The 19,752-nt window shown below is 45.9% G+C and overlaps 1 protein-coding gene across 3 annotated transcripts in view; it reads left to right on the forward strand.

Annotated features, from left to right (window-relative positions):
• Positions 1 to 19,752, forward strand: part of LOC146810628 (zona pellucida sperm-binding protein 4-like) — a 124,183-nt gene that overhangs the window by 60,845 nt on the left and 43,586 nt on the right. The gene's annotated exons all lie outside the window — the stretch shown is intronic.

Here is a 19,752-nt window from a genome sequence, read left to right on the forward strand (position 1 = left end):
GGAACATATCCATACCCACCCCTGTGAGGTGGACTCCATCTCCGCTGTGATACCCCGGGGATCTTAAGTTTATGAACCCATGCCGCACGAAGCCCCAGCCATTGGCCTTACATACTTTTGCCATGGTGATATTAAGTTTTTTCCTAGACTTTTCCACGGCCCCCAGGTCAATCGCCCCCCGCCAGGTGCTCCGCACGATGATTTCTGAGAAAATTATGTCCGCGGGGCGTGTCATTCTTGCTAATGCTGTGAGGCCCTTCCGCATGTCCTCCAGGAGTGCCTTGCGCCCCATTGCCGCCAAGTCATTCCCGCCCAAGTGGACCACCACTGCGTCTGGCTTGCTGCCCCGCCGCTGTGCCTCCTGCGCCATGGACAACAGCTCTCCCCATCTCATCCCAGGGCGCCCCCACCATTCTATGTCGGTGTCCCGCAGCCAGATACCGCCAAAGTCCCGTCTAGCCGCTGCCCACCGCTGTGCCCGCGTAACGTACGAGTGCCCCACGATCCACACCTTCTTGCGTGTAGCCTCCGAGCCTAGAAGAGACGGGAAAGGGGGGGAGGGGGGGGCTTAGAATGCTGCTGGGCGAATGTACCGCTTGTACGCGCCGGATGCCCACCGCCCTATCCCCTTAATAGCCCCCCCCCCCATGCCCAGCCCCGCCGCCGTCGTTGCCGCGCCGATCCTGAAGGAGTGCGACCCATATTCCCGCGCGGGGAGGCCCAACGCCTCCAATGCCTTCCTCATTACTGCTATAAACTGAAAGCGGCTGAGGAAAGATCCATCTTTGTGCTGAAATAGCGGCCCCGTCCTCCCCTGCACGCTCTCTAGGTGCCTCTTTAGCAAACATACTGGGCAATGGTCTTCATTATCCGTGCAGCGCAGTCTGGTCCATGCTCCCTTGCCTGTCTGGTCCGTCTTGGACCTTCTTAGTAGTATGTCCATGTGCTCCTCCTGTATGACCACCCCTTCTCTCTGTAAGCAAGCTGCTCCTGCCTCTACCACCGAGGGGGCTACCACCTCGCTGACCCTATATGCCCCGAAGAAAGCTACTGCAAATGCCGCCCGGAACAGCTTGACTTCACACCTCGAGAAGCATATCCCGTCCAGGGCCCCCAGCATTGCCTGCAGTAATCTGAAATGGATGGGGCGCCTTGCATCCCCCGGTGCCTGCTGCAACCTACCCCACCCTTTCATGGCCATGCGGCATTCAAATCCCCCTGTTTGATCGGCCTGCCCTGCCAATTTTGTGTAGTAAGCTACTGCACTTAAATGTGCTTGTGCCCAAGATTTTGCTTTCCCTTCCTGGAAAGCCCACTCGATGAACTCCAGGATGTCCCTTTTGGAGGCCAACTGCCCCCTCCGCAGGCCAGCTTGAGCCCTGAAAGTTTCCCAGCATTTCCGGTACCGGCTGTTGGTCTTTGGGGCCAGTGCATTCTCCAGCAGCCACCTCAAACCGCTTCCACCCATGCCCACGCTTCCTCCGGCATCGGGGTCATCTGCACGTCTGCGCCCGGAGCTAGCTTCCTGAATCTGTCCCACTGGAAACGAGAAATAGCATCCGCCACTAAGTTTTCCACGCCCGGAATGTGCCTGGCCCTCAATGCAATGTTCCCTCTCAACTGGCAGCCCACTAACTTTCTCAGCAAGGCCGCCACTGCTGGGCAACGCGCTGTTCCTGTATTGATCGCCTGCACCACTGCGTGGTTGTCTGACCACAAAGTAATCTGTCTATTCGCTAGTTGGGAGGCCCAGATGTGGAAGGCTACTACAATGGGAAACAGTTCTAGTAGAGATATGTTTGAGGTTAACCCTGCTGTGCGCCATGCCTCCGGCCAAGCCCCTGCTGACCATGCCGTCCCCAACAGGGCCCCGAAGCCGTAACCCCCTGCTGCGTCAGTGTAGAGTTCCACTTCACAGGCCAGAGCCCAGGGGGCCCGCCAGATCAGGGTGCCATTGAACTCTGTTAGAAAACTCTCCCATTGGACCAAGTCGTCCCTTACTCCCTGCGTGATGCGAACCCTGTGGTGTTTTTGTGCCAGACCCCTCGTGAGCCAGGCTATCCGCCGGGCGAAAGCGCGTCCTGCGGGGATGACCCTTGTGGCAAAGTTCAGTTTCCCCAGTAGCTGCTGTAGCTCTCCCAGGGTCGCCTTCTTCTGCTGCCTCAACCTACGTATATCCTTCAGCATGTCCGCAATCTTGTCAGGTGGCAGCTTGCATGTCCCTGCCACTGAGTCCAGCTCTATCCCCAGGAATGTCAGTTTCGTTGTGGGACCCTCTGTTTTCTCGTGAGCTAGCGGGATCCCGAGCTCCTGCGTCAGCGCCCTGAAACTAGCGAGGAGGTTGGTGCAGTCCTCTGTGCCTGCCCTACCCACGAACAGAAAATCGTCCAGATAGTGGACCCGCCCTCCACTTGGCGTCCGCTGCCCCAGTTCCCATTCTAGGAAACTGCTAAAAGCCTCAAAATGTGAACATGAGATTGCGCAGCCCATGGGGAGGCACTTATCGTAATAGTAACCCCCATCCAGTCTAAAGCCCAACAAGTGATAGCTGTCTGGGTGCACCGGTAGTAGCCTAAACGCTGACTCTATATCGGATTTGGCCATGAGGGCCCCCTCCCCTTCCTGTCTAATCAGGTCCACCGCATCGTCGACCGAGGCATAGGCCACCGAGCATGCTCCCTGCTCCAACCAGTCGTTGACTGACTCCCCCTCCGGGTATGATAGATGGTGAATCAAGCGGAATTTGCCTGGCTCCTTCTTGGGGACTAAACCCAGCGGGGATATTATCAAGTCCTCCATTGGCGGAGTGGGGAAAGGGCCCGCCACCCGGCCCAGCCCCACCTTCTTTTCCACCTTCTGTTTTGCTACCTCCGGGGCGTCTTTGACCGATTTCAAATTAGTGCTCTCCCGCGCCCCCCTCGGGCCGCAATATGGGATGGGGAAACCGCGCGTAAACCCTTCCGCCAATAGTTTCCTGTCTGTGAGTTTGGGGTACCTGTTTAGTAGGTGCAATAGCCTACCTGCTCTTATGGGTGTTGGGAGCGCCTGTCCCCCGCCCCCTTCGCCCCCGGCCCCCCCCGTTGGGGCCTGCGCCTCACTTCTATTTCTTTGGGTCACCTTTTGGTTTTTCTGCTGCCTGCCCTGTGGGGCGCCGGCATCGGACTGCGGGATGGTTCCCCCCGCAAGACCCGCACTCGTGCTTGAATTTGCATGCGGCCCCCCACTTGCACTCGTCCTTGTCAAACTTCCAACATGCTTTGTTGGATTTTGTGGCTGTTTGTCCCCTACCCTTGTGGTCCTTCCCATACCCTTCAAATTTGCCCTTACTCCCGTAGGCACGAAAATTAGACTCCTTCACCCCCACTCCTTCTCTGGCCGCCACCATGTGTTTGGAATAGCCCTCCATGTCCTGGCAGTCCCAGCCTATCGTTGGCCATACCTGCATTTTTTCCCTGAAGCCCTCGTCATATTGTAGCCATGCATTCCCCTGGAACTGCTGCTGCGCCTCGTGCACCTTCTGCTCGTATAGTATCAGTGCAGCTGCGTTTTCTGGAAATTTCTCAATAAATACGCACGCTAATGTCCTAAAGGCTTTTAACCAGTTCTCTATGCTTCTTTCCACCCTGGGTTTCCTGGGGCCCCTCCTGTCCTCATCTTTCCTGTCTTGAGTGGTTAGATCCAGGCCTGCCTGCCTCACCTCTAGCAAGGAAAATATGTCTATAAATTCCTTCCTCCAGATTCTCTCCTTCACCGTGAGTGGGATGAGGTTTGCCAGACCCAGCAACCTTGTTGTCGTGGGAGGGTCGCTTGGGGATGGGCGTATGTACTCGCTTGCCGGCTTGCCCTCGCCTACCCCGGCTGTGGCTGCGCCCTCCCCTGTCCTGGCCTCCGCGTGCCCCTGTCCTGTGTGCACTGCCTCTGCCCCTTCTCCCTGGCCACCCCCTGCGGGCTCCTCATCCGCCCCCCCGGCTGCTTGTGGCCCTTGCTTGGCCGCTTTGTCCGCCGCCAGGTTCCTTGCTGGCCCCCCTGCGTTCCAAGGTGTATTCCCTGGGAATGGCACCCCACTACCTGGCCATTGCCACCAGGGCACCCAGGGTGGAGGTTGCATCGCTCCCCCGGGCCAGGCCTCCAGGCCTGCGCCTGTATGCCAGGGTGGCGGTGTCTGCCATGGGCCCCCTCCTGTCGCGCTGTTACCTGTCTCTGCTTGTGGCCCCTTTCTGTTTTGTGGCCCCAGCCCCCCTGTCTGCCCCCGAGCGCTGCGTGATAGTCCATGCTTACCCAGGGTGCTCTGCGTGGGTCCTTCTGGCGGGGCCGCCGTGTTGGCCACAAACCCCTCGCCCTCGCTGCTCTCGTCCGAGTCCGAGCTGTCCACCTGCACCGCCGGTGGTTGGGTCTTCCTCCTGGATGCTTGTGACGAGGTTCCCTCTTTGTTCGCCCGTGTTTTGTCTTTGTGGGGGGGCGCCGTGTTGGCTACAGACCCCCCTGTCTTTGCTCTCTTTGGTGGCGGCGTGGGCACCTGGCTCCGTCGCCTCCCTTTCCCAGGGGGGGCTTCTTTGATCTGCTGCTCCATCCAGCTCCTGCCCTTCAGTGCCACCAGTGCCCTTGCCTGCTCCAGCATGTCCAATAAATCCTCGTCCATGTCGTCCTCCTTGCGTTTCCTTGTGTCTGTTGTCCTTGTGGCCGGCTGCTCCTGTGGTTCCCTGAAGCGGGCTGGGGGCTGCCTCTTCCTTCCTGCCGCCCCTTTCCTGCTTGCCATCCTCTTTTTCAGTTTCTCCTTCACTGCTGCTGCCACCTGCTCTAAGGACGTGTACTGTCCCTTTAAGTGGGCGCGCCCCTCGCCAAATCCCTCCCTTCCGCTGCTGAAATTGATGCAGGCGGAAGCGTGTTGGAGCGAGGCGTGCTGGAGCGAGGCCGCCTGCGTGGAGGTGCAGCCGGGCGGCTCGCTGTAGGAGTCCTGGGAATGGCGCGCTGGCGAGAGGCTGCCTTCGTTGCAGCGAGGTTGGTGTGAGCCCTGATATTCGTCGTCCCCGGGGGTCCTTCGGTGCTGTTTGCCCTTCCCGCTGCCTGCGTCGCTCCGCCCTTCCGCTGCTGACGCTTCTCGATCGGGGACTCAGCAAGGCTCGCTGAAGCGTGGGCTGCCCGTCCTACGCGTCGAGCCCTCGGAATTCCTTTGGCGCCAAAACCCGGTCACCGCTGCCGCCGCTGCTTCCAGAGTTGATCCCGCGCCGTCTTCTTCACTCGCCCTTGGCCCGGGGGGGGGAATTGTGGAGACCTGCCCTGGTGGCCCCCTTTTATTCCCCCCCCTGGCCCACGAGCGCGCCCCCTGATTGGGGGGGGGCTCGCTCCTGCCTTCGGGGCCAATCCTGGCACCCGTCGGCCTAGCCCTTAATTTACATTCCCGTGGGGGTGGCCGGGGGAGGGGCGCCGCCCCCGGACGGCGTTTTGCCCGGGCCCCTATCGGGTCCGGCTTCGCCTACCCGGCCCGGGCTCTGTTTTGTCATTAAAGACTACCAGTTTTTCTCTTGCATTCTGCGAAAAGCTGAAATATCTTTAAGTGATTCTGAAGATTTTGTTTTGGTTGCTGGAAGAAGTTTGGAATGAAAGCTACCAGAAGCTTCTTTTATTGCAGTTTTGGGAGATTAGGTTGCTTTTTATTCTTTGGTCTGGACTAAAATGAATCCCCATACCTACTCGGATGTTGTAGGGCCCTTTTCAAGCTGCATAAGCAGTTGTAGAAGCAGGGAGCAATGGATTCTCTCACCTCCCACCTGACCTATATTTCTTTTAGGGCGAGATTACCACCAACGCTCTATTAACATTCGATCTGAGACATTACATATGCAACAATTGCTACTTTTATCAAAACATTTTTTTCTTTTTTGACCAGAATTGTTTCATTATTTGTATCAAAGTTAAAAGCCATACATTATGTAATTTTTTTCCCATTTTTCCTTTTTTTACAAGACTTCCAAGCCCGGTTTCTTTTTGGTGCTATACTGTTTTATACAGGGGAAAAAATCTGTGCTGCAATATTTTTTAAGAACCCCCCCCCCACCATTTTTTAAACCCTGAAATTTTACCCCATGAGATTTTCCCACTCAAAATAATTGTGCAAAGAGGCATGGTCCCCGAAATCAATTTAGCAGAGTGGCATTGAAAGATTCTTTATTTGGCAAAATAAAATGCCATAAAAGCGCACCCGTTTAAAAAAAAAAAAAAAAAAAAAAAATGTTGAACAATTGCACCAAAGATGCTTTTATAAAATACCAAAACCTTAAAAAAAAAAACTGTAAATACATAGCAGGTCCAGTTAACATGAATAAACCAGCATTTGCAATGCGATAGGTATCGCATGTACGTGAGTTTAAGCTATTGGCATTGTAAGATTTGGAGAGGAGTTGGCCTAGGGGCTAGGGCGGTCGACCTCAAATCTGAGGAACTGGGTTCGAGTCTCGGCAATGATGCTGAACATCCTGTGATTCTGGGCAAATCACTTCATCTCCCCGTGCCTAACAAAAATGAATGTGTCCTCATGTAACGCAACTGGTGCTATGTGAAGCACTCTGATACCCTATTCGGGTCAAGTTCGCGCTATATATACCTCCGTAAAAAAAATGACAATGCCTTTTATGTTTTAAAAATAAAAGGCATTGTTATTTGCAATGTCAATAGCTGAAACTCGTGTAAATGCGAGACCCATTGCTTTGCAAAGCTTGGTAGATTAGTGAATAGAAACACTCACTTTCGGCCAGCATGGCAAATTAATTAAATAAACAAGCACGGCTGCTAAAGTGAAAGCGGACCGTGCTGCAAATAGAAAATAAAAATAATATTTTTTAAAAAAAAGAAAAAATTGTGCTTACCGACTTGTGAAGGAGACCGTGTAATGCCACAAGTAGATCCAGTCCTCATGGAAGGTAACAATTGGCGGTAACAAGGAGTGACTAACGAGCCTCATTATCAATCGGAAACCAGCATTTACCAAGGACAATGACACCAGCCAATCAAAAATATGGGTGGAGAGAAAGCGAGGCTTCCACAGCATACTCGACTACTGCATGCCTCACAGAGCAAGAAGCGCATGAGCGCTGATGCTAGGCTCGACCTAAAAATGTCGAAGACTTTTTATACAAGAAAATAAAACTCACTATTAAAAAAATATAAAAGGAATACAGAATACGGCTTGGGATGTAAAAATCAGCAGATAAAGTGAAAGTCTGGCAGTGCGTTGGCATGATCAAGAAGCAACAGGTTCAAGCTGTACAATATTCCTTCATGAAATAAACACTAATAATTCCAATGGGAATTCCAGACTTGCTGGACCATGAGCATCTTCTTCCGGAGTATTAATGCTCCCAAAAAAAAATTTGCAATCCCGAAGCAAACCATCGGAGAAGAAAGCATTTGTAAATGCAATAAGGCACATCGGAAGGATACATTTTTTCCGCAAAGTGCCATAAAATTTGCAAAAAATACAAAATGCAGGGTGTCCTGGTCAGAGAAATTGTCACATGGACATGGCTTTAAGACACCTGGCTTCGAGAAGCTCTTGGGAAAGGCTAGTAACCAGGGTATAAAGTTAAATCTAAATCTGGTTAACGAGAAGCGATGGTGAACATTGTAACAAGTGACAAATAAGGCTCCACCTGTGAGCTTCAGCACAGTGTAAATATATTTGCTCACCAAGGGCTTAGCAAGTTACATACCATCCCTTTTTTTTATTCCTGCTGCCTAGCCAGAAACAGATGTTTAATGTTCCTAATGTCACTAGGGCGTAAAGGCTTTGGGTTCATGTACAAATCAGGGCAACTTAGCAGCCTCATTTGCTCCATGATGTACCTTATCCACGGAATACACAGAGCTCCTTCAAGTGCAGTACAGTCTATTATAAGTTGATTTAAAGTCTCTCACATCCTTGTACCCCCACACATGGCATCCATATGTGGCCATTGGGGATACACTTATCTCTATACACCTTTAACAGGGTGGGTTCAGGCTTGGCCCCTAATCTCTTCACGAAATCCATGGTTGCTCCCACTGCCCTTGCAAAAACGTTCTTTTAGTGTGCTCTTTGCGCAACCCGCTGTCATCAAACCGCACACCCAAGTAGGGGAAAGTTGAAACATTTGATAGTTCTAACCCCCTACAGAAAAGCCTACACCTAACAGCCTTCTGAGTACCGATCGTCATGGTATGAGAGTTAGAAAAATTAGTTACGAGGTCAATGGAGTCCATAAAACTTATAAAAGCATGTAAAAGTTTTTGAAGACCTTCAGCAGTCCTGGCAAACTACACTGCCTTGTCTGCGTAGTGAAGTGCAGGAATACGTTTGGAGCCGGCCCTAGGGATGTCTTTACGCTTTACAGCAATAAGCTAGGGGACACCCTTTCAGCAACATGTAAACAGCAAGGGGGCCAAAATACACCCCTGCCTGGCCCCTCTCTTGACCTCTCAAGAGGCTGGCACACGGCCATCCTCAAATCTCACCAAAGCAGTACTGTTAGTATGTGCATAGTGCAGAAAAGCCACCAAATCTAAGTCCATGCCCAGATCCAGCAGAATAGACGACCGCTTTGATCTGTTGACGCGGTCAAATACCGAAATTAGGTCCATAAAGGTATATGCAGGGATCCCCTCTTAACTAATGTATATATCCCCACCACCAATTGTAAATTAATACATTGATCTAACGTCCCACTGCCCTGTCTAAAGCCATACTGCAAGTCTGAATAACATTAAAATTATTCAACCCGGAGGTTAAATGCTCCAGGATCAACTTTCCCATATTTTTTGCAACTGAATATAGAAGGGAAATCAGTCGATAGCACGCTGGGTCATACCTGATTCCTTTTTTAAAATTAGCTAAAATAATAGCCTTTGACCAAGAAGAGGGAAAGCCACACAGATGGGCCGCATTAAAAACCTGTGTCAATATCTTGGCCCAGGTCTGAGGGTCAGCTTTATAGAGGTCCATAGGGATCCCCTTTGGAGCCGGCGCTTCCCCCAGCTGTGGCCCGGATGGCTTTATGTACCTATTCTGTGTTGAAATGCAGTGGCACAGTGATCAAGCCTCCCTGCCTGCTCCCTGATAGCCTTCTTCCTCTGCTGGGTTTCAAGTTTGTAGGCCCTCCTTCAACTCCTGACCCCTACCTCAACCCTTGGATTTTGCTTAAGGGCCAGCATTAGGCTCCTGTGATTCTTGGAACAGGTGCCGTCAAACCACTTTTTCTCCTTGGCTCCATTAGACCTACGATTAGTGGTTAGGTTATTGGCTATCTGCTTAGTAAGTTTATTCAAAGCATCTAATCTAATTCTGTCCGGCGTTCTCGTATCCAGACAGAGTGAAATCTCATCTGCACAATCTACATGCAGATTATGCAGAAAAGCCTCCGGTATCACCTTCTCCCATTTTAACCTGCGCTTGGTCTCTTGTGCTAATAGCAGAGTTTTGAATGTTCCTTCTCTCCCCTCTGTATGAGTCAAAGGAATGAACCAGTTCAAGTGTTAAGGAGTTGTGATCACTAGAACTGTTCCAAGAGACACTCTGTCTATGGACTGCAGACGCTAGGGAGCAGAGAGCATTATAAAATCAATAGTGCTGGAGGAAACCCAGCCTGAATAAGTGGGAACAGGAGCTTCCCCTCCAGCCTGTGCTAGGCAAATCAGATTGTTGGCTGTAACAAGCTCTTCTATGAGATGACGTGATTCCAAGTGCTTAAAATGGGCAGCCTGCGGTAATCCTATCCGCATGGCCCTTTGCAAAAGTACAGTCAAGCTGACATTGATGTGTGCTAAAATCTCCTAAAATGATGGCCTCCTAGCAAGTCTTCCCTCTCCCTGTATTGAAGAAACCCTTCTAATGCTGTGAAGTGTTCAATATCAAAATTTCTACAAGAAGAACTGTAAAAACGTACTACCGGCAGGAGAGGATGGTTTGTGAACAGCAACTGTACTGCTAACAAGTGGGGTGAGTGACAGTCTACCTCTCTGGAAGTACAAGTTAATTTAAGTAAAACCAGAAGGAGGAGACCACCCTTGACTCTGCCCATTGGAGATAAGGATGCACTTTTAAAACAAAAGAGAAGCCATCTTTTTTATTTATTTATTTTTTATATAGAGTTTTATATAGCGCAAACTTGACCCGAATCGGGTATCGGAGCGCTTTACATAGCACCAGTAGCGTTACCTTAGGACACATTCATTTTTGTTAGGCACGGGAAGATTAAGTGATTTGCCTAGAATCACAGAACGCTCTGTCATTGCTGAGACTCGAACCTAGATCCCCAGATTCGAGGTCGACCGCCCAAGCCGTTAGGCCAACTCCTCTCCCCTTCTAAGAATAGAATACTCATCACTATCCCATGTTACTCATCACTATCCCATGTTTCCTGCAAAGCAGTTGTGTGGCAAGGATCTAGGATCCTCTGCCACAAAGCGTCATCTCTTTTGGACCTCAGTCCTGCTATATTCTAGGACATGATATTCATTCAAATGGGAACGGGAGTGAAATAAACTGACTTGGGTGGTGAAATAGATACATTACCCACATGGCCCACTGGCCTTCAGCCCAACAACTCTGCCTGGGCAGATGCCAGTCAATCATTGCCATCAAGCCCATCTGGACCTAACAAGGTTTCGAATATATTGGCTAATGGAAATGCGAACCTACCATTATCGTCCTGTGTAATCCTCGATGGCCTGAATACAGACCGTCTAGGGCAATCAAGAAGAAAGGAGTAAGTGGTATAAAAATATTGAAGGGGTACAATCTTGATTGTCGTTTTAGAGTCTTGCATAAAGTGACTCTCAACCATTGCTTTGGCATTTATTGGGTGTCTTATATTCCCTATGACACAGTCAACCCCTCAACATTTTTCATCACCCTATGACCCACCCAGACCACTCTTCTAGCCATTATAACATGAGGAGACAAGATTTGCCCATTTACTATATTAGTGTAGCACCAGTGAGTAACCTTGTGCATAAGAACCAGCGTGGTCTCTTTCAATCTTTGCGTAGTTGATGGGACTCCCATTAAGATGGCCACTAGAGGGGCTGATTCTGGGGGAAGCTCTAAGGAAATCGGAGTTCCTGCACGGGCTGTCAGGAGTCTGTTCATGGTGGATATAAAAGCTTTGCTCCCATTTATTGTTTGAGCCCCTTGTAAGTGATCCACCTGAACACTGGTGCCCAGGATCTCAGTGGCGTGGGCAACCCCTGTCACTTGGCCCTCCCCCTGATTGGGTAATTTAATGATTTCACTCTCCTGATTTGGATGACTAGGCTCCTGTGATTGCCTCCATCAACTAAGTGATCCCATGGATGTGAGCCCAGCTGCATGACTAGTCCTCACAGCCTTAGGCTTCGAAACACTGATTGGAGCACCAGGGGCAAGAAGGGAAAAGGAACTAAGCTTGGCCTCTATACCTTCCAGCAGTAACCAGACGGGAGCGAACAGGACTTTAAACAGACATTACAACCTAGGAAATAGATTGTCTGAAAATTACTCCAAGTCCATATTGGCTGATTGGGAAGCCTTGTGTTGTGATTGAGTCTGGGTTGCACTTTATCCCCCGGCCTTCTTCCTTTTGACCAGGGGTTCAGCTGCGGCAATGTCCTCTTCTGTTAACTCCCTAGCCTTGCCAACCAGTGTTGACGATATTACTTGGGACAAAGAACCAAATGCTTCCCCTACTGCCTCACGATTGTCCCAGGGAATAGAATCCAGAGTAATTTTCTCAGTTTCCAGGGAAAGCCTCCTCTTGGTCAGGGCTCTCTATTTTGAGAACAAATCTTAACCGGAAAAGAGTCTATAGTGGTTACGGTGTCCCCAGTAAATTAAGTAACTAGGACTACTCACTAATTGAGTTGTGGATCAAGGGAACAAGTAAAGTTGTTTTATTGCAGAAATCTCAAAATCCATTGAATAAAAATAAAGGCTCAACTGCAGAGTTATTACAGAAAACAATCTTCCTAAATTTAGTCTCACCCGCAGAATCTGAGTTCTTGTATGCAATTCTTGCATGATAAGTTAGCTAAAACAGTAGATTCATTATGGCCTGATCGTACAACTCTTTAACTTAATTACTTTAACACATATGCGCAACCCCATTCTGAAAACACACCATCTGTGACACTGCCATCCAGAAATGTTAGTTCAAAATGTTCAACTGCAAATTCTTATTGTTTGGATCAGAGACTACTATATATTGCTGCCACTCATGCCTTTGGCACTTAAATGGTATCAGCTCTTCACTCTGATCCTTGCTTTGAAATTGGACTTTAGGAGTTACTAGTTCTTCTTTAGAGCTTTCATTGCCCTGACATTTGAGTCTGTTTCTTTCTCCATCAGTTTCAAAATTCTCACCATCCTCTGGGTCCACACTGGGAACTTGAGCTTGGTTTTGAACTTCACTTTGTGCTCGACCTAGTGGCTCGGTGGGTGATTCAGTCATTTCTACCACTTCTTCTACCGCTTTCACTTTTTTCGTATGCGCAGCATGGATTCACTGTGGCACACGAGCACTCTTTATCATAGTGATAGTCATCCGTATTACCTGATGGGCTATGCACCACTGCTCTTCTAAGCAGTTCTTCCTGATGTGATTCTGGACCACTATCCTGTCTCTAGGATTCAGATTTCGACAGGTGATGTTGTTTGTCACCTGTTGCCACGTTCACATGATGAAAGTCCGATTTCACCAGATCAGCCAGACCTCTGCAGTAATCTAGCACAATGTTATCACTTACTGATACTAAAGCAGCTGAAGCAATATATGCAAGCCTCATTGCTCTTCCCATGGTCACCTCATGGGTGATAAATGAGTATTTTTGTCAGGCCAGTTGAAGCATACATTTTGGCTTTTTTGTTCTTCAGAGTTAGCCCTCTCCACCACGCCTGAAGATTGAGGATGATGATACAAATGTAACTATTGAATTGGCTAAAATGCTGTGCAGATTATTTGCAAACCTCCTTTTTAAAATGAGTTCCATAATCTGTCTCAATAGAAGTTGGCATTCCAAATCTGGAATCAATTACGTCAGCACAACTTTGGCAACTATCTGATGTTTGGGTGGGGTAGGCCTCTACCCATTTAGAAAACAAGCAATGACCAAGATGTATTTTAAACCATTGTATGCGGGCATCTCCACAAAGTCTGCTTGGTCTCTTGTAAACGGGCTTTCTGATTTGCCAATATGATTCATTTTTATCTTTTTAACTTGATTGTTTCTTCGACACAACAGACACATAGCAAATGTCCTCTGCAACATTTCTAAATACTATATTTTCCCATTATTCTGAATACAAGTATCATGCTATCGCTTCCTGCATGTATCTGGCCATGTAAATATTCACCCATTGGGTACAACATTGCACATGGGAGAGTATTCGTATTCCCAGTGTTAACATACAAATCCTGATGAATTTTCTTGTAACCAATTCTTATTTCTTTCTCATCTGAAATTCCCCCCTGAAGGCCTCTCAATTCACCCAAAGAAGAATGAATTGAACTCATAAAGAAAGAATTAACATTTTCCTTATTTTGTAAACTGCTTATTCTTGATTTATCGTTTTCATTTTCTAGCACTACTGTCATCATACGATAGTATTTTGCCATTTGGTCTGCATTTACTTTGCCAAGTGTAACTTAGTCTTTACCAGCCTTATGGCCAACACACTTGACTACTGCAATTTCTTTTGTCAGTTGTGTTACTTTCAGTAAATCCATTATACAACCATTTATTTTTTTATAGGAGCTCCATAAGATGTCATATAGTCCCTATTTGACCACAGTTGACCAAAGGCATGAACCCCTACAAAGCCATGCTGGCTGTTTGTATAACTTGTCACATTTACATCTTCTGATGGACAGCAAGCTCTTGTTAAGGCTACTAATTCTGCCATCTGAGATGAGGTTACAGTTGGCAGAAAAGTTGCTTCTGTGGTCTCAGAACTGGAACGTACTGCATAGGCCACTTTCAATTCTCCATATTAGTTTCTTAAACAAGAGCCATCAACAACAAAAATATCAAATCGGCCATTTCCCAAGGGGTTTCTTTAATATCTGGCCTTGGCTTGGTACATAACTCAGTAACTGATATACAATTGTGTTCTGGTTCGTCATCAGTATGATCAATTTCATAATTTTCCCTGCTTTCACAGCGTCCGTCTGAAATAGGAAGCAGTGTTACTGGTTTCAAAGAGTTGCACCTCTTAAGAGAAATGTTATCCACTGCAAGAATGACTTGCTCATGAGTCAGCCTACTTTGTTCTTGTTCAGGTCAGCAAATTTTCAACCGAGTGAGGGGCATATATAATTAAGGTATGAGCCATCTCTATTCCTTCAATTTTTTTCAGTGGCAACACAAACGGCTGCAACTGATTTCAAACATCCTGAAAGACTTACAGCTACAAGAGCCAGTATGGCTGAAAGATATGTCACTGGACACTTCAACCCACCATGCTTTTGTACAAAGATTGATAATGCACATCCACCTTTTTCATGACAAAACAGAAAGTAAGTCAAATTATAGTCTGGCATTCCCAGTGCTGGTTCACATCACACTCTACCTTCTTTGAATGCCTCCGAACCTGCTTTGTCAAATGGTACTGGATCTTGCATGTCACTGTATCCGTCTTACCGAAGGCTTCACAATAGAGAAAGTTTGGAATCCATTGAGACAGTAGCTAACAATTGCAAGAAACATCTGAACGTCTGGATGGTTGGTGGGATTATTTTTAGAATTGCAGCAGCGCATTATTTGAGACTTTTGTAACATCCTTTTTGATATGATGTTCAAAATAGATTCGCTGTACAGTACTGCATTTATTAGGGAGACCTTATGTCCATTGTCCGCTAGATTATTTAATTGTATCCACTTTACAGTCCTCTTTGGTTTTTGTATGGAACTTACAGATCTATATACTGCACTAAGACAGAGTTACATAGGAACCTCACATTTTCTCGATCTTTATTCAAGAGTTGACAAAGTACTTTCTGTACACCTTTTTGGAATTCCACACTTTGTGATAACTTAATTTTGAAATTGAAACACAAATTGGAATTGACTTTTTTTCATGTGATGGGACTGAGTAGAATTCTTGGCTTAAGTCAATGACTGTATATCGTTCTGCATCTGAAGGGATTTGGAACAAAATTACTTCTGGACTCTGTACCGCCAAACATGGGATGACAATTCGGTTTATATTTCTCAGACCCTGAACAATTCTCCACTTGGATTCTTTATACCCATCACAGGAGAATTACAAAGACTAACCAGTTCCTCCCAGAGGATTCCCAGCTCAATCACCCTTTCCTCTTTTTTCCTTTGAAAGTCTATACTGCTTTATTCTATGGAAAATTGCATCCTATCTCAATTTTCTTTTAACTGTTTAAGCACTTTTTATCAATACAATCGCTCATTTCCAGAATACTCCTATACCTCATCTTTGGCCATATGTCGTAAATCCAAAGAAAGGCCTTTACTTACAACCTAGAACAAGTGACCTCTATCTAGGCTCTTGCGATTTTTTTAGTTTGAACACTGAATACTCATTTTGTTTCAATCACAACACCATCCAGTGTGGAATAGATTACACAATCCATCTTGTAAAGCAAGTCTCTGACCAACAGATTTACAGGATTTGAATCGCACAAAAGGAACTTGTGTTTATTTTCCATCTGATCAATTTTGACTGGGAAAGCTGTTGTAACCTGATCAACAATTTGGTTGTCACTAACCCCTACAACATAGGCTTCTCTTTCTGAGAGTGGTAGGTTTGGGACTTTTACATAGCAAACTGTAGCAGACGTTGCCCCCACGTTTATTCAAAATGAAACAAGTCAGTCACTGACTTCCACATCAACCTATGGGCCACTTTGGTCTATTCTTGGTAAATCCTCGTCCTCCCCTCCCTCCTCAGGCACAGTCATTGTGAATTGAATCAGTGATGCTGAAGGCATCCGCATTTGAAATGGTCTCTGATTATGTACACCATACACAGAATTTGGGACCATCATTTATCTGCATTTGAGGAACAGCATCACAATGAACTAATTTGGATTCTGGAGACGCTTGATTTTCTAGTGCCCAATATTCACATAGAAGTGACGAGCAGTGGTGTTTTTTTCCCTTTCTTTTTTTTTCTCCATTTCAGTATTCACCCCTACATTAATGATCATTCTTCTTCTTCAACTTTGCATTTGCATCACTCCTATTTGTGCACTTTGCGTTTTTATTTGTCCTATTCATTTCATTCACTAAAGGCTGAACATAATTCTTATTTGAATCCATTGGGATCCGGAATCCCCTCTCAAAGTTTTGTTTGAGCAATCATCAAATTTTCTTTAATCTTTCTGCTTTCCAGCAAAGTAATCACTACTCTAATTCACCAGCTTCAGGAGTTTATCTATACTTTCGTCTGCCAGCATAATTCACTCTGTTGTATATGATTACTAAGCTCTGGGTGCAAATCCATTATAAAAGCAGAGGCAAAACTACTGACCCCATCTTTCCCGGGATTGTCCACTCCATTATGTTTCTTGAAAATGTGTATTAGCCTCTCATAAAAAGCATAAACTGACTCTTTTAGTTCCATTGAAATTCTCAAAATGTTTCCCTAACTTACATCCTTTTCAGGCATTCTTTTATTCAAATGCTCAATTGCCTGTTTGTACTTGTTAGCTACTTACTCAGACGGAGCATTATTAGGAGCAACCCTAGCGGTTTCCTCAGTTGGCCATGCTAATACTGCCTTACAGTCTGCCCACAATTCGCTAGGATCATTCCACAACACCTGAAATATATATAAACCAATGCACTTCTTAGTGTCACTTCTCTGGTTCCTCTCGCAATTTTAGAAAATTTGTAGTAAAATCATAAAGACCAGCCTTTGTCCATGGCACATACATAAGATTTCCTCCATGCACTTCCCTTAAAGGAAATTCTAAAACCATTCCTGTCCCAGCTTCTGAATCACTTGATGTATCCCTTGCTCTACCTTCAATTTCCTTCACTTACTTTATACTCACCGTCACTTTCTTTCACCTTTTCTAGTATTTTTTCAGGCTAAGCCATTTTTTTTTTCAATGTGAATCTTTATTGTGGGATCTATAAGTGATCAACCCCATTTCTTTAATTTCATCGAGTCAAAACTATTTGCTTCATTTTTCTTTTTACTGCTGTCCACCTCTAGTTTATTGTGATTCATTTAATCAAATATCTGCTTCTTTAATCAAAAATCTAATTTCACCTGCATTGTGTCAATAGCTTGTTTAAATCAGTTTCCCTTAACATTTCACCTAAATTTGATCTTCAAAATGCCAATATTAAGTTTTAGGAGGCTCTTCGACCACTATTGTTCTAGCAAGGGGATTGATTTGAACCAGAGCAACAGAATGGGTATCTCTACTGGTACTAGGTTTGGCTGTCATTGGCTTTTCAGTTGGTGCACTTGCTACCATTACCATAGGAGCTTGCACTGTAGTGCAATCTCCTCCCTCTCCCATGTCCGGGTCCAGCCCCAGAACTAATTCTTCCCATTGCTCTAGCTGTATGCTAAGAAGGTCTGGAATTCAAAAGATCATTACGAAAATTATCCTTCTCAGAATCATTGCCATACTTCTCCCCTTCATTGGTCTCATTTTGATCATTTGTTTCTTTGACTATGGTAGAATGAGCTCTTACCCCTTCTACCAAATCCTCCCTCCAGCTTTTTTTCTTGTTGATCTCACTTGATCTCCAGCCACAGTATAAAAGAACCCTTCAGTTGCTTTGTGTGTTTTTAGTTTTTTTTTCTCTCCTCCGTAGCCATTCAATAGTTTACCCCATTGATGCCCAGACCTACACCTTTTGAGGCACTAGTTTTGTCATTCATGGTTTGTGTAAGGAAATCCAGCTATCTAATGTTAAAGGTACCCTCTAAAGGAAAATGTAAGACTTTGTCAGGTGCATTATATTCATGCCATTCAGAGAGCGAGGTACAGGAATAAAACCCAATGTCCATCATAATTTCATATGCAGGCATTCCCCCAGCCTATGTTTTCTGAGCCTCAGTAAAATGTACAACAAATATCTTGGACTTCACACAAATTAACTAACAGCCAATCTCAACTTAGCTCTGTGAAAGGTCAACCTATCACAATGTAGCTCTGCCAGCAACCAACCAATGACAACACTGCTTTGTCGTGATATCTCACCAATCCCAGTGTGGCTTTCTAGTTGACTAACCAATCACAGCACAATTTCACTGTGAATGTGAAAAACAATTGCAAAACGCGTGTGGGCTCAATTTTAAATAAGAAGGAAGATTACAAGTCAAAGTAACACCAGTCACATTTTCACGATTAATAATGAGAACAAGACCGCACCTTTCACAGTATGGTTTTAAAATCAAAGTTCACACTAGATAGATGCCCCCCCCCCCCCCCTAACTTTCCGGCTGTCATCCACCCCTGTTAATGTGCTTATTCATGTGCACTTAGGAGCACGGATACACCAACCTGAAAAAGGAGAAACGCATTAATTTAGAAACCCCCATCTATGTGACACCTCCCATTACAAACTACTTCATGCAGGCAAGTAAAACCACAATATATCGATATCGGATTTTGACAAATCCGATAACCAAATCAACTAAAATTGAACCAAATAAATTCACAAATCTTGATTCAACAGTAAAGTAATGGATCCACCAACTGATTCTACAATCCACATTGCTATGCTTTCTCTGAGATTTTGGATATGCAATCTATTTCACAAACTTCTACTTCACCTCACTTTCAAATCTCCACACCATATATTAATCAGATCACCCCTTTCATAATTTCACTACAAATTGTTTAGGAATGCACTGCAATTCTGACCTCCTGGGAAAGCTCTGGTATCAGGAACCACTGGTGGAGTTCCAGAAAATCAGCTATTCCCTTAGAATGGGCATTAAGAGCTTCAGAATACCCTTTGGGGATCCCTGGCCAAGAAGGCGCTCTCTATTATGTAACCATCCTGTACTCCTCTACCAGCACTTTGGGGTAGCAAAAACCGTACCCCAATGTTTAAAACCACCATAACTTTACCTCAAATGGTTTTCCCAATGAAAATAATCGCACAAAAGGCACCCTCCTGGACATCAATTCAGCAGCGTAGTAAATGCGTAAATGGGACCACTTGATGATTGAGTTATAGATCAAGGAAAACAGTTAAATTGTAGAATTGCAGAAATCTCAACCAAATGCCATAGAGGCTCCAATGCAGAGTTATTGGAGTAGTCAAAATCAGGAATCCTTCTAAGTCCCAAACGAACAGAAAGATCAAGACCAGAAAACGGTCAGACAGCATTCCTAATAGAGTAGGAACATATTCTCAACAATCTGTCTCAAACCCCCAGAAACAAGGGTTTCTTCTATACAATTCTTACATATTAAATTAGCTAAAACAGATTCATCATGACATGATCGAAAGTAACTAGTCTCTAACAAATCAGAAGATTTAACATCAGTACCATGACATAAGCACTATCCCATTGTACGATAACACCCAGTATCTTCAGTGCTACTGCCATCCAAAGATGTTCGAACAAAATCATTTCACACAAATGAATAGTAACTGTCTACACAGAGGAATTACAGCAGAAAGACCTTGGATGTTCCAACATATCAGGAACACTAGAAAGTTAATTGAAAGTTTTGTGTTCATAACTGTAGGAATAATCGATTACATCAGCTCTTTTAACTCCGCAGAGCTTGAGAGGAG

The sequence above is a fragment of the Triturus cristatus genome, chromosome 7, assembly GCF_964204655.1.
Source record: "Triturus cristatus chromosome 7, aTriCri1.1, whole genome shotgun sequence".
Taxonomy (NCBI): domain Eukaryota; kingdom Metazoa; phylum Chordata; class Amphibia; order Caudata; family Salamandridae; genus Triturus; species Triturus cristatus.